Below are 16,136 nucleotides of genomic sequence, written 5' to 3'. Positions count from 1 at the left end.
CAGAGTGTCTGATTTAGAATTCAACTTTTTAAGCCAGAGTCTCTTCTGTAATCTTGTTTTTTATTTTTTGTTTCAATGGTTTTTATTAAAAATTTTCAGATTTTTCATGGTAAAACAGAAGTACAAAAACATGTATGTAATCTTGTTTTTCACATACAAATCTTCCTTCTCTGGAACATCCACCCTGTTTTCTCCTGCTTTGCCAAGAAATACATCAAACTCTGACCTGTTTTTTTTTTTTTGTGCTAATGAAAGCGAGAGCCTCTGTAAGACCCTTTCCCCCGTGACCTCATTGTTCAGGTGAATATGTCTGGCAGCTGTAATTTCTCCCCTGTGCGGCTAGATTTTGTGAAGATCCCTTTTAAGGACAAAAAAATGTATAATTTACTTGTATGACTTAATCTGTCTAAAGGTTGACTGCTATAACTTCTGTGCTTCCTGTTGTAAATCAATATATGCCTTTCCTTGGTTTCCTTGATTGTATACTTCAAGTATGTGTTGTGCTGAGAGATTCGCATTTACTTATCAGCTGTGCTTTAGCTGTTGTGTGAAGAGTGCATTGGTATAGAGTTCTATTTGTGCTACATCAGAGTACTGGGGCAGAGGGGATGGAGGAACAAAATGTATCCAACAGCATAGGCAATGGCAGCCTCTATACTACTTTTATGAAAGGTTTACTGTACTTTCTAAAGTCACCGACATAAGAATGTAAGGATTTTGTCACCAGTGGCAGGCGCTAATGCAGGGCGTAGGGGCGCCACCCCCTAATCCATGCATCCGGCCCCTAATCCACATGCGGGGTGCCAGACGAATGGATTCAAATTGGTTTATTTTATTTTTTCGAAGCACATGATTAGAGCCTGAGACTCTAATTCCCTTCAAAAAGGGTGCGCTCGGATTGCAGAGCCCTGACATTATCGAATTAATATTTGCTAATGTCTTCCTTTTTCTCCTCCCCACTAGGGATGAGCCGAACACCCCCGATTCGGTTCGCAGCAGAACATGCGAACAGGCAAAAAATTTGTTTGAACACGCGAACACCGTTAAAGTCTATGGGACACGAACATGAATAATCAAAAGTGCTAATTTTAAAGGCTTATATGCAAGTTATTGTCATAAAAAGTGTTTGGGGACCTGGGTCCTGCCCCGGTGGGACATCTATCAATGCAAAAAAAAGGATTTAAAAATGGCTGTCGTGTGGCCCCACCCTCAGTTATTAAAAGAACTGTCATCTGAGAGGCGGGTCATTACAGCAGGTGCCTCCCATGGAGGCAGATCGTGGCGGCATGTGGCTTTTCTTTTTTTTCTGGTCCGTCAGAGTGAGAGAAGATGAATGGACTTCGTGGGACACTTTTATTTTTTATTGGGGGGTGGTTGGTCGATCTGGCTGGCTGGGGAGGCTGTGAGCTGCTCCCACAAGAAAATTGAACACCAGCCGCCACTGGTTGTCACTATGTTTTAAATAGGGATTTTCTCCCAAACTAGCTGTGAGTAGGTTCAAACCAAACAAGCATTTATTCAACACATGTGTTGGGGGTCAGCATACCAGCTGAAAGACTGCTGAACCCCCCCCCCCCCCCCCTCGAGCAAATCTTTTTTTAAGTTCTGTTTATCAAGCTTAAGATCAAATTATAACACCATTGGTCCACATAAGTAGCTATAAAAATGACAGCCATCCAATCATAAAGTAATATTTAATTAATTACATAGATGCCCATGTTTGTAACCTGTCCTGTGACATGACTTTACAGAGTTGCCATCTTCCCAGTGGTTTTTGAAATACTCTTCTAACTCATTAAGGCCCATTTTACATGGGGCAGATACGTCCAAGCAGAATCTGCCGGCTATGCGAGGGATCTCTCCACAGGCAGATGATATGGACACAACCCGCTCTCCTCTATGGGCAGGGGCACACCTAGAGCATTTGGCACCCGGGGCGGATCCTATATCTGGCACCCCCCACCTTAAAATGTAAAAACACCCCACTGTGTCCCCTACATACCTCTGCATCCTTCAATATCATTTTGTCACTACTGTGTACCCCCCCCTCTCCACAACTGCACCTCTGGACCCCTTTAAATTACACAGCACCCTGCACCACTGGACCCCTTTACATTACACAGCACCCTGCACCTCTGGACCCCTTTACATTACACAGCACCCTGCACCTAAGGACCTCTTTACATTACATAGCACCCTGCACCTCTGGACCCCTTTACATTAAGCAGCATCCTGCACCTATGGACCCCTTTACATTACACAGCACCCTGCACCTATGGACCCCTTTACATTACACAGGACCGTGCACCTCAGGACCTCTTTACATTACACAGCACCCTGAACCTCTGGACCCCTTTACATTACACAGGACCTTGCATCTAAGGACCTCTTGACATTACACAGCACCCTGCACCTCTGCACCCCATTTACATTACACAGCCCCTCACAGCTCTGGACCCCCTGCATTGTTACACAGACCACCTACAGTGCAGACCCCCCTTCCTATCGTACAGACCCCCCATCTACAGTGTAGACGCCCCCTACAGTACAGACCCCCTTACAGTACAGAATACTCCCATATAGTGCAGACCCTTCCACCCTACAGCACAGGCCCTCCTACAGTACAGAATCCTCCCCTACAGTGCAGACCCTCCTACAGTACAGACCCCTCCACCCTACAGCACAGACCCCCCTACAGTACAGACTCCCCTACAGTACAGACCCCCCCCTACAGTGAAAACCCCCTACAGTACAGTACAGAATCCTCCCCTACAGTAAAAACTCCCCTACAGTACAGACCCCCCTACAGTACAGAATCCTCCCCTACAGTACAGACCCCCCTACAGTGCAGAACCCTCCCCTACAGTACAGTCCCCCCCTACAGTGAAGACCTCCCCTACAGTGCAGACCCCCCTACAGTACAGAATCCTCTCCTACAGTACAGACCCCCCAACAGTACAGTATCCTCCCCTACAATACAGACCTCTCCCCCCTACAGCGCATACACCCCTACACTGCAGACCCCCCTACAGTGCCGAATCCTCCCCTACAGTACAGACCCCTCCCCCTACAGTGCAGACCCGCTATAGTACAGACCCCCCTATAGTACAGACCCCCCTACAGTGCAGACCCCCCTACAGTGCAGGACCCCCCTACAATGCAGGACCCCTACAGTGCAGGACCCCCCTACAGTGCAGACCCCCCCCCCCCCCACAGTGCAGCCCCCCCACAGTAAATAACCCCCCTACAGTGCACAGACCCCCCTACAGTAAAGCAGTTAAGAACCCCCTACAGTGCACAGACCCCCTAACAATACAGCCCCCCCACAGACCCATACCTCAGAACACACACGGAGAGCCCAAGGCAGTGGCATTGCAGGGGGGAGGTGCAAGCAGCACCTGAGTGGCATCTGTCGGCTCAGTGATCCGGGACCCGGTGAACAATCCCCTTCTCTCTGTGGTTGCGCCTTTCTGGTCAGTCTCAGCAGCGGCTGTCACTCACAGCCGAGCAGAGTGAAGCCGCCTCCGCCTCCGCCTCCTCCTCCTCCTTCATGTCTACACAGTGCTGTGCATGCAGGAGGAGGGGGAGGCGGCTTCACTCAGCTCGGCTGTGAGTGACAGCCACTGCCGAGACTGATCAGAACGGCGCCACGTGACCACAGAGAGAAGGGGATTGTTCACCACTGGGTCCCGGATCACTGAGCCTACAGGTGTCACTCCACTCGGGTGCTGCTCGCACCTCCCCCCTGCGATGCCGCCCACTGCCAGTGCCTCGGGCTCTCTCTGTGTGGTCTGCCTAACCCGCGGCCGCAACACTGTCTCCTCTTCAGTTGCGGAGGGGGAGGGAGCTGGCCTGACACCCCCCCAGTGTGTGGCACCCGGGGCGGATCCGCCCCCCCCCCACCCCCACTTAGTACGCCACTGTCTATGGGGCAGTTGGATGGAAACGGTAATTTTACAAGTATCAACCTAGTTTCCCTACACAATTTACAGTGGGTATAGAAAAGAATCACATTTTGTTGCTTTGCAGGCTGAAATTAAGATAGACACAACTTTTGTTTTATCCAGCTGTATTTACTAGTACAACTTATAACATCCAAATGAAAGATATAACACCAACATGTCAGAAAAAAACATAAAAACAAAAACAGAATCACTGAGTTGGAAAAAGGATCACCCCTTATGTCAGTATTTTGTTGGGCCACCTTTGGCTTTAATTACAGCCTTTAGTCTGTTGGGATATGTCTCTAGTAACTTTGCACATCTAGATTTTGCAATATTTGCCCACTCTGCTTTGCAGTTCTGCTCAAGTTCAGTTGCATTTAATGGTGACCATTTGTGGATTGCAGTCTTCAAGTCATTCCACAGAACTGAAATGGGGATTTAGTCTTTTAAGTCTGGGCTCTGACTAGGCCATGCAAGCGCAGTCACCTTTTTCTCCTTCAACCACTGTGTGGTCATTTTTTCTGTGTGCTTTGTCATGTTGGAAGTTGGTTGTTTCCATTGACAACTTTCTGGCAGGGTTTAAAGAAGTTTTTCTCTGGGTGGGACTTTTAATAGATTAAAGTAAAAAATATATATATAAGAATATATATATTGCCCCACCACATATGTGGCCTCACCTCCATTTTCTCCTTACTGGCTTATTGGCTCCCGCTGCTGTTTCTAAGCCTATGAGGGGAGAGAGTTCCGGGAGAGCCGCTGCTCTAGCGCTGGATCGAGATGGGCCTCAGGTAAGTATAAATGGGGGGCTGGGCGGAGGGGAATTAGCAGCACCATTCTATTCAGACCAGTGGTGGCTGGTGGTATTTTTTTTTGGGGGGGGGGGGCTCTGGCTCTAATCACATGATTCTAAAAAAAATAAAAAATAAAATAAACCCACTGGAATCCTTGCATTCAGCCCCCTGCATGTAGATTAGGAGGTTGGGGGCATGGATTAGAAGGGGGTAGTGGCCCTGCGCCCTGCATTACGGGCTGCCACTGATTCAGACACTCTGGGGGCCACGGCTGCCCAAGTAAAATAGGCATTAGTAGAGATTTCTCTATCCATACTGTTCAGAAAATGAAGCCATGTATGGCCAGCTTTAGTTTATACTGTATACTAATTCCAAAAGAAATGTTGCAGAACTGAAGCTGGGAAAAGCTTTAAATCCTATGGGGCTTTTGTGTAAAGAGACCCCATCACCACCTGATACTCATCAAACTAACAGGCAAGGAGTCTGTATTAGGGGTATTTACATAAGCCCTACCTCAGCAACATCTTTGTTGTAATCCTATAGCACTTTGACAAGGGCTTACTATTCAGCAGCTTTGGTTCTGAGCATATGAGTTTTATTTATGTAGCTACAATGCTGTGATGACATAGTGGCTGAGGAGGGGGTGCACTGCATATGGCCTCTCTATTTCAAAATGCCAAATTTGCTGTAGAACTGCAACAAAGATATACATCATATTACCAAAAGTATTGGGGCACCCAGTCTTAGTCCATAGGGTTCAATATTGAGTTGGCACACCATTTGCAGCTATAACAGCTTCAACTCTTCTGGGAAGGCTGTCCACAAGGTTTAGGAGTGTGTCTATGGGAATGTTTGATCATTCTTCCAGAAGCTAATTTGTGAGGTCAAGCACTGATGTGGACGAGAAGGCCTGGCTCGCAGTCCCCGTTTTAATTTATCCCAAAGGTGTTCTATTGGGTTGAGGTCAGGACTCTGTGCAGGCCAGTCAAGTTCCTCCACCCCAAACTAACTCATCCATGTCTTTATGGACCTTGCTTTGTGCACTGGTCCATGGAGGGGGGATTATGGTGTGGGGTTGTTTTTCAGGAGTTGGGCTTGGCTCCTTAGTTCCAATGAAGGGAACTCTTATGGCGTCAGCATACCAAGACATTCTGGATAATTTCATGCTTCTAACTTTGTGGGAACAGTTTGGGGATGGCGCCTTCCTATTCCAACATGACTGCACACCAGTGCACAAAGCAAGGTCCATAAAAACATGGATGAGCGAGTTTGGGTGGGGTAACTTGACTGGCCTGCATAGAGTCCTGACCTCAACCCAATAGAACACTTTTGGGTTGAATTAGAGTGGAGACTGCAAGCCAGGCCTCCTCGTCCACATCAGTGCCTGACTTTACAAATGCGCTTCTATAGAATTGTCAAACATTCTTATAGACACTCCTAAACCTTGAGGACAGCCTTCCCAGAAGGGTTGAAAATGTTATAGCTGCAAAGGGTGGGCCAACTATACAATGAACCCTATGGACGAAGACTGGGGTGCCATTAAGTTCATGTGCGTGTAAAGGCAGGTGTCCCAATACTTTTGGCAATATAATGTATCTGCTGATCCTAGGGACAACAGAATTTTTATTTTTTTCAAAATTGTCTGTCTTTTTTTGTTCATAGCGCAAAAAACAGAAAATGCAGTAGTGATCAAATACTACAAAAATAAATAAATATAAAGGACATACATTTTATTTGGGTACAGCGTTGCATGACCATGCAACGGTCAGTTAAAGGAATGCAGTGCCATATCACAAAAAATGGTCATGAAGGGGGGTAATTTTTCCTGAGGTCAACTTGTTAAAGTCCCATTAGTTTTAATTTGGTTGGAACCCAATATTCTTCAGAGCAGCAAAAGTCACCTATGGTGCAAAATAAGCAATGATGCTGATGTCATATTTCTCTGGAATATCTGCTGCCCGAAAGGTTTAATAGAAAAGTACCTGGAATTTTACATGGTAGATTATAATGCAATTGCAGTACTACTGTTAACATAAAAAATATGTTATCATTTTAATGACAAAGGTGTAGATTCTTACTTATCCAGGTAGTAGTAGAGTAGTTAGGCACAGTCATTAGAACAAAAGAAGTTGCTTGTATAACTTGGATCATTTGGATAAGTAATACTAACACAACAACATGATCTTATTTTACAGTCCAAAGTGTTGCTTCACAGTAAAGTAAAATCATAACTTTTTTAAGAAGCTGGGACACTACAGACATGTGTAACTATGAACATCACAGTATACACATGTAAGCATGAACTACGATCATAGAGAATGAATATTGGTTCCAATATACAAAGAGAAAGAGGCATGGAGTACTGATAAATTAACATTAACGGCGAGTAAATGTTGTTTCTCTTTTAATGTGTATCTAAAGCCAAAATGTACTTTTTCTGGGGGGGTAGTAATGCGTAGGAAATATTACAACCTCTGAGACAAAATCAAATCAAAGTAAGCAGAAAACCCTTTTAGTTATCACCAGAACAAATCTCCCCATTGTAAAACGTACGCTCTATTCATGGAAAATGTAGCATTTCCTCCCTTTCTGCCCCAATGACATGATAAATAGGATGTATAGTAGGGTTGTGGAAACTAAAGATTAATTCCGCTATTAATCGATTCATTCTTTTGACCGGTACTCACCTCTCCACTGGCTTCCGGGGCTTCAGTGAGTTCTGTCGGAGATCCGGTGACGTCACGGACATCGACGTCACTGGACTCCTCCCTCCTTAGCCAAGTGCATCCGTCTGCTAACGAAGGGAAGGGGGGAGGAGTCCGGTGACGCTGAAGTTCTGATTGAACGTAACGCGTACAGGGAGGAGCTATGCATGACGTCACCCGCTGCTGCCTTACGGAACTAGCACAATTGACGGCTTTACATCCTGTGTTTTTATCATCTGTATGTGAGTAGTTTGTGTTTGAACACAAAAATTTTATCTTATACTTAAGCGGTGAGCACTTAGATCTTTTCTTTCTACCCATGACCTGGCATCCTTGCTGAGATCTAAGGAGACGCAAGAGAAGTTTATGGTCCGTGTTAACCCTTTTAATACCCACTTGCATGACCACCTGTTTGCACAGGGGTCCATGCCATAAGGTGAGAGTGATTAGTTAGACGGGAGGTGGAGGGATTGTCACGCTACTGTGGGAAAAAAATTACTTATCTCAGTGCTACAGTTTGAATTTAAAACGTACTTGTGTGAACTGTGAAGTTAAGTCATGGATTGTGGAAACTACCTAGTGTCGGGTGATTGTATATAGTGTATACCACATTTACCACTGACTAATGCAGAGTTGCAATGCAAGGAAATCAGCTAAACGTATTTGTATCTGTATGTGCGCTATAATTAATCAAAATTAGTCGATTAATCAATTTGAAAAAAAAATAGATTATTCGAACACGAAAATTTTAATCAGTAACAGCCCTAATATATAGACAAGGTGAATTGCCCCAGCCAGACACAAACAACATTAAAACTTCCATTAAAGTGTCCACATTCTACCCAAAATAAAAGAACGTTTTGGCCTTAATCAATCATCACTCCCACCAAAAGACGTCCACCCCTCCTTGGATATGAATTAAAGTACCCCTGTAATTAGAGCTGCAGTAATCTGGAGGTGACCACTGACTCCCTCACTGCAGGGTTCAAGCTGGATAAACATTGCAAGATTAAAGTCACTTCAGGTAAAATGATCAGTGCCAATTACATGAAAACGCAACGTTTGGGGGATGCATTTTCTTTTATTCATTCAAAATTGTATTCTAAAATAGCATCTACATTTCTTTAAAAAGTTATCCTGCAAATTAATATATATATATATATATATATATATATATATATATATATATATATATATATATATATATAGCCACATCTAAAGGTAAAGGAGAATAAATTAGGAGAGATGAACAGTACCTTCTGTACTCCGGTCACCAGTTATGGATAAAAGAGCTTTGATTGTTAAAGTTGTATGCTGCTACTGTGCCAGGGTCTTGTACTTTGTAGCAAGCCTCTGCAATCTGAGCTGAACTGCTACTTTACACCTTTTTTATATAGCAGCTAAGGTCCAACATGCAATTGTCCCACCTCTTCTTTTGCTATTGGGCATTTTCTTTACAACTATTAGTTGCAGAAAAGGAGTGTGGATTCAGTTCAATCCAAATGGATATGCAAGTTTAGAGAAGATATTTAAATAATAACAATACAATATAATAAATTAAGGCATTTGTATACCTAATTTCCAAGAAGCAGGCTACCTCTACAAACAAAATGTAGTTTTCATGCATGTGCTATTATCTCTGAGCCAACTTTGATTAAAATAAATAGGATGTTACAGGGGATACCGCATTGTGTTTAGCAATACCAAGGTGCCAAACCTAGCACATTGCTGCAGATAAGATGAATTCCACACCAGAGACACGTAGGCAGGTGCAAGTATTCTTGCACTGGTATTCCCACAAAAGTTTGGATGGCCATGTTAAAGTGGGAGCCCTTAAAGTGGAGTTTCTACCTGTACAAAAAAAGAAAAAGAAAAGTCAGCAGCTGCAAATACTGTAGCTGTTGGCTTTTAATAGAAGGACACTTACCTGTCCAGGAACCAGGGGCAGATCCGCGCGGGGGGGGGGGGTGCAACAGGGCAATTGCCCCCTCCGAGAATGCGGGTGGCTCTGCGGGTGATCTGGCGGTCAGCTCCGCGGGTGTCATTCTGAGCGGACGGCTCCATGTCTGACAGCCCGCGAGCGGTTCTGCGGGTGTTGTTCCGAGTGGGCAGCTCAGCGGGTGACAGCGTGGGCGGGTGAGGTTGGGACAGCTGGGCGGCTCAGTCTTCGAGCAGGGGAGCAGGGAGATTACATTATCTCTCACTTCCCTGCATCTCTGCAGTTCCGCCCTCATTGTGCGGGAAGCAGTGGGAAGCAGAGAGATTACATTATCTCTCTGCTGCCTAATTTCACTCTGAGAACAATCTGCAATGTGTGGCAGGCGACTTGGCAAGTGACAATCTGCAATTTGTGGCAGGCTTAGTGGCAAGTGACAATCTGCAATGTGTGGCAGGCTACGTGGCAAGTGACAATCCGCAATGTGTGGCAAGCTATGTGGCAAGTGGCAATCTGCAATGTGTGGCAGGCTACGTGGCAAGTGGCAATCCGCAATGTGTGGCAGGCTACGTGGCAAGTGACAATCCTCAATGTGTGGCAGGCTACGTGGCAAGTGACAATCCTCAATGTGTGGCAGGCTACGTGGCAAGTGACAATCCGAAACGTGTGGCAGACTACATGGCAAGTGACAATCCGCAATGTGTGGCAGTCTACGTGGCAAGTGACAATCCGCAATGTGTGGCAGGCTATGTGGCAAGTGGCAATCCGCAATGTGTGGCAGGCTACGTGGCAGGTGACAATCCTCAATGTGTGGCAGGCTACATGGCAAGTGACAATCGCAATGTGTGGGAGGCTACGTGGCAAGTGACAATCCTCAATGTGTGGCAGGCTACGTGGCAAGTGACAATCCGCAACGTGTGGCAGACTACATGGCAAGTGACAATCCGCAATGTGTAGCAGTCTACGTGGCAAGTGACAATCTGCAATGTGTGGCAGGCTACGTGGCAAGTGACAATCCGCAATGTGTGGCAGGCTATGTGGCAAGTGACAATCCGCAACGTGTGGCAGGCTATATGGCAAGTGACAATCCGCAATGTGTGGCAGGCTACGTGGCAAGTGACAATCCTCAATGTGTGGCAGGCTACATGGCAAGTGACAATCCGCAACGTGTGGCAGACTACGTGGCAAATGACAATCCGCAATGTGTGGCAGGCTATGTGGCAAGTGGCAATCCGCAATGTGTGGCAGGCTACGTGGCAGGTGACAATCCTCAATGTGTGGCAGGCTACATGGCAAGTGACAATCGCAATGTGTGGCAGGCTACGTGGCAAGTGACAATCCTCAATGTGTGGTAGGCTACGTGGCAAGTGACAATCCGCAACGTGTGGCAGACTACATGGCAAGTGACAATCCGCAATGTGTGGCAGTCTACGTGGCAAGTGACAATCCGCAATGTGTGGCAGGCTATGTGGCAAGTGCCAATCCGCAATGTGTGGCAGGCTACGTGGCAAGTGACAATCCTCAATGTATGGCAGGCTATGTGGCAAGTGACAATCGCAATTTGTGGCAGGCTACGTGGCAAGTGACAATCCGCAACGTGTGGCAGGCTATGTGGCAAGTGACAATCCGCAATGTGTGGCAGGCTACGTGGCAAGTGACAATCCTCAATATGTAAATACGAAAAAAGTAAAACACTGCGCTACTTAAATCAAACTAGCAGCTAACACTCAAACATACAAAGTTGTAATAAATGTGAAAAATATAAAAATGTAGCGCTAAAAAAATGAACTCAAAAACCTAAAGGAAAATTTTAAGTGAATATAAGTGACTTATACTCAAAAAAAAAAGGAAAACTTTGCACTGATTATAAAACAGGTACAAACAACAATATGTGCAGAGTGTAATCCCTGATGCTATATAAATACCACAGTGCATAAACAATGTAGTAACAGTGAGGTCACATGAGGTGAATCCTGAAAGATAAACTATTAACAATTCATCAATCTGTACAAAAGTCCACTTGTATGGAGAGAGAGTGACCAATCTTCTCATATGGACCTTGAATCAAGGTAACAAGGAGACACACCACGACAATCTATTAGTCTGTAGAGATATCTGTAGAAGCAACAATTTGAAGGTAGAAGATGGATACGCTTACCAAAACAGTTGGACCCGCATGCCGTACGACAATGGGTCTAAAAAGCTTGTAATCCCAAAGGATTGTACTCCAGCCTCTGCAGGGAAGGGTCACGGTATGGATTCCTCTTAGGAGCGTCCACATTCCCAAATGAAGACAGATGGGCCGGATAATTACCAACCAGTGATTCCCATGCTCGAGGGTGACGGTACCTCAGGAAACCAATGTATCCCACCTCCAATTCAAGGGTTCATACAGGTAGCATATAACAGGAATAAGAAAAAGAAAGGGCTCCGGATGGTGTAGGTAAAAAAAAAACGATTGGTTTTAATTAAAAAATAAGTATTATACAAATATAAAAAGTGTTCACAAAAGAATAAATGTACTAAGAAAAAAGCAATCTGGGGTGCTCCTGAGGGGGGGCATCTGTGAAACGAGCAAAAGTGTGGGACACCACAGATCATTTATTAGGGTAAACCACACAGGGGTTCCTTGGTATACTTGGGTGGGGGGGGGGGGGGGCATCTGTGAAACTTGGCCCAAAAAGGTAAGTATTGTAGTTTTTTGCAAAGTGAATTTATTTATCATGTCTTCAACTTTTGCATCTCTTCATAAACAGACAATTGTACAACACTTCTAATCAATGTTTCATCTTCCTAGTTCTGGCCTCAAATATCTGTGTGCTAAGTATACCTTTTGTTTTGTTAAATTCTCATAGGGGAGAAAAGACTCACAAAGCAGGATCCCAGGGACCGCCGCCCTTTCCAGCATGAATGTGAGGTCCATGTATGACTGCATATTTTTTCCAACATTTTTTATCATCTATTGTAGGTGATGTTCTGGTTGTGGAAAGGACCCCCGTTTTCCAGTGACAGCGCACAAAGGCTGATTGGCCAGATAATGGGCTGGAATGGGGAAATAGATGCCATGCGAACTAGCCTGGATCTCATGAAGAATCGGCTTGACAATATGCAGCAGGAAATGAAGAACATGATCGATATTTTGGGGAGAATATAATCCGTTTCTCCAGAATATCGATCATGTTCTTCATTTCCGTTGTTTTTATTAAGATTGGAACTTCCCAAATTATAAATATTGGGGCTGATTGTTGTTACATTTTTCAAAATTTTAACGAAAAAGCAAAAAAAACTTTAAAAAAATATACAAAAAAGTTAAAAAATATAAAAAATGTCAAATAAAATGTTTTTAAAATATATAAAAAAATGAAGACAAAAAATATATATTTTACATATAAATATTAAAAGGCACATGTGAATGTGGCCAAATTAAAAAATTGGAATAATCAACAATGTGTGGCGTCTTCTTTCAATGCTCAATACCAGTTTTGGAAAAGTGATTTTGTGTTTCCAGTGACAATGGGCCTTATTTAATTAATGAAAATACACTTGGCACTACAAGTGCACTAGGATAACATAGGAGACAGCACAAACAAAAAGCAAGCAAGAAAAACATTCCTGATTTTATCTTCTTTTATTGTTTTAATTTTTAAAAATTAAAGATTGTGTGACATTGCAATGCCCCCCCTACCGTTAAAATAAGTCACATATTTTTCCCGAACCTCACGGGCACTTTGGGGGGCAAAGCCAGTACGGCCAGTATCCAGGCCTGTCATATTTTCGGTAACAAGTCCAGCCTCAGGCCCAAATGAAGATAGATAATTAGAAGAGTTCTTATTTAAATAATTGTGCAAGATGCAACATGTAAGGACAACATGATTAAGTTTGTATTCCGCCATGTGTATGGGAGTTAGAAAAACGCGGAACCGGCTGGCCATTATTCCAAAGGCATTTTCAACAACTCTTCTCGCTCTGGCCAGCCGGTAGTTGAAAACCCTCCTCTCCGGGGTGAGGGTTCTTTGGGGGAAAGGCCTCATCACGTGCTCGTCCAGACTGAAAGCTTCATCAGCTATGAAGACGAAGGGGAGTCCTTCCACATTATCTGTATCAGGTGGCAATCCCAGGCCACCTGTCTGTAGACGCTGGTAGATAGGGATGAGCCGAACACCCCCCGGTTCGGTTCGCACCAGAACTTTCGAACAGACCCCACGTTCGTTACGAACGTTAGAACCCCATTGAAGTCTATGGGACTCGAACGTTCGAAATGAAAAGTGCTAATTTTAACGGCTAATATGCAAGATACTGTCCTAAAAAGGGTTTGGGGACCTGGCTCCTGCCCCAGGGGACATGGGTCAATGCCTAAAATGTTTTTAAAAACGGCCGTTTTGGCGGGAGCACTGATTTTAATGACTATTAAAGTGAAAAAAAAAAGAAATATTCCTTTAAATATGGTGCCTGGGGGGTGTCTGTAGTATGCCTGTGAAGTGCCACATGTTTCCCGTGTTTAGAACAGTCCCTGCACAAAATGACATTAAACGGAAATAACACCATTTAAAACTGCTTGCGGTTTTAATGTTATATCTGGTTCCTGCAATATGGTTGAAAATCATTCAGAAAAATGGCATGGGTAGCCCTCCCTGCCCATTACCAGCCTATTCGGGTCTTGTACGCATATTAAGGGGAACCCTGTACCCATATTAAAAAAAGGAAATGCGTGTGGCCCCCAGGCCCTATATACTCAGAACAGCAGTATACAGGCGGTGCAAACAAGACAGGGACTGTGTAGGTTTGTTGTGTTAAGTTAAATCTGTTTGTAATTTTCAACTGGTAAATTTTTAAAGTGTAGCTCCAGTCAAAAAAACTATTTTTAAGCTTTTTGGAAAACATAGGGAAGGGTTATCACCCCTGTATAATTTGTTTTGTCGTCCATCTTTTTTCATCTCACTTGCTGTTGTCTCCTTGCGTTTGCAAGTAGGAGATGTTTGTAAGTTGGATGTTTGAAAGTAGGGGCCTGCCCTATATGCTCTGCAGAAATGGCGGAACAAGGTGTTGGTTTTGCCACAACATTGTAAGCCCTCAAAGTGACTCTTGGTGGGCGCTGGAGCGCCCTGATGTGAACGATTATATCAAGAATTGTAATTACATGCCATTGTTGAACAGTGGTAGAAAAATTGACCTTTGGTGGTTGTGGTGCTGGTGCCACAACACTATAAGTCCTCACCGTTACTCTGGGTGGGCACAGGAAGGGGCCCTCCTGTGAAATATTATATCAAGAATTGTAATTGCATGTCCCTGTTAAACAGGGGCAGAAAAATTTGGCCTTAGGCACTGCTGCTGGTGCCACCACACTGCAACTAGGGTTGCCACCTGTCCGGGATTCACCCGGACAGTACGGTTTTTGAAACTTGTGCCCGGGTCTCTGACCACCTGAGACCCGGGCACATTATTCACTTCAGACCCGCCAGTGTCATTAGTGCAGTGGCGGCAGTGTCTCCTCGATTCGGGTCCGCTCGGGTGCAGCACTGCTTGACTTCTGCTAGTGCTCAGCTGTCTGAGTGCGGGACAGGAGTCGGGGATGCAGAGGCGGAGCCTCCATGGTGCTCTCCTCCAATCCCCTGGCTGGCTGCAGAAGGGACAAGGAGGTGGGCGGAGCCTCCCTATTCCCTGCTGCTCTGAAATGTGTGAAGAGATCACGCTGGGACTGCAGACAAGCTTGTAAGGTAAGTTTTTCCATGTCAGAATTACAAAGTATCTAACCCCCCCCCTCCTTCCACCATACACTATACACCCCCCTCCCCCACCATACACCTTCCTCCCCCCCACCATACACTATACACCCCCCCCCCTCCCCCACCATACACCTTCCTCCCCCCCACCATACACTATACACCCCCCTCCCCCACCATACACCTTCCTCCCCCCCACCATACACTATACACCCCCCTCCCCCACCATACACCTTCCTCCCCCCCACCATACACTATACACCCCACCCCCCTCCCCCACCATACACCTTCCCTCCCCCCCACCATACACTATCACCCCCCTCCCCACCATTACCTTCCTCCCCCCACCATACACTATACACCCCCCTCCCCCTCCATACACCTTCTCCCCCCCACCATACACTATACACCCCCCCTCCCCCACCATACACCTCCTCCCCCCCACCATACACTATACACCCCCCTCCCCCACCATACACCTTCCTCCTCCCCCCACCATACACTATACACCCCCTCCCCACCATACACCTTCCTCCCCCCCACCATACACTATACACCCCCCTCCCCCACCATACACCTTCCTCCCCCCCACCATACACTATACACCCCCCTCCCCCACCATACACCTTCCTCCCCCCCACCATACACTATACACCCCCCTCCCCCACCATACACCTTCCTCCCCCCACCATACACTATACACCCCCCTCCCCCACCATACACCTTCCTCCCCCCCACCATACACTATACACCCCCCTCCCCCACCATACACCTTCCTCCCCCCACCATACACTATACACCCCCCTCCCCCCACCATACACCTTCCTCCCCCCACCATACACTATACACCCCCTCCCCCACCATACACCCTTCCTCCCCCACCATACACTATACACCCCCTCCCCCACATACACCCTTCCTCCCCCCACCATACACTATACACCCCCTCCCCCCACCATACACCTTCCTCCCCCCACCATACACTATACACCCCCTCCCCCACATACACCTTCCTCCCCCCCACCATAACAACATATACA

The 16,136-nt window shown here is 45.8% G+C and overlaps 1 protein-coding gene across 1 annotated transcript in view; it reads right to left on the bottom strand.

The window, feature by feature from the left end:
* LOC143934094 (sulfotransferase 2B1-like) overlaps positions 1–8,811 on the bottom strand; it is a 179,119-nt gene extending 170,308 nt beyond the window's left edge. Inside the window, exon 1 of the mRNA XM_077457407.1 lies at positions 8,697–8,811. The gene's annotated coding sequence lies outside the window, so the exon portion shown is untranslated. The remainder of the gene's footprint in view (positions 1–8,696) is intronic.
* Positions 8,812–16,136: the final 7,325 nt, after the last annotated feature.

This window comes from Lithobates pipiens, unplaced genomic scaffold (assembly GCF_037356315.1).
Source record: "Lithobates pipiens isolate NorthernLeopardFrog02 unplaced genomic scaffold, aLitPip1_a1.2 Scaffold_27, whole genome shotgun sequence".
Taxonomy (NCBI): domain Eukaryota; kingdom Metazoa; phylum Chordata; class Amphibia; order Anura; family Ranidae; genus Lithobates; species Lithobates pipiens.
This window is presented reverse-complemented; position numbering and strand designations above follow the sequence as displayed.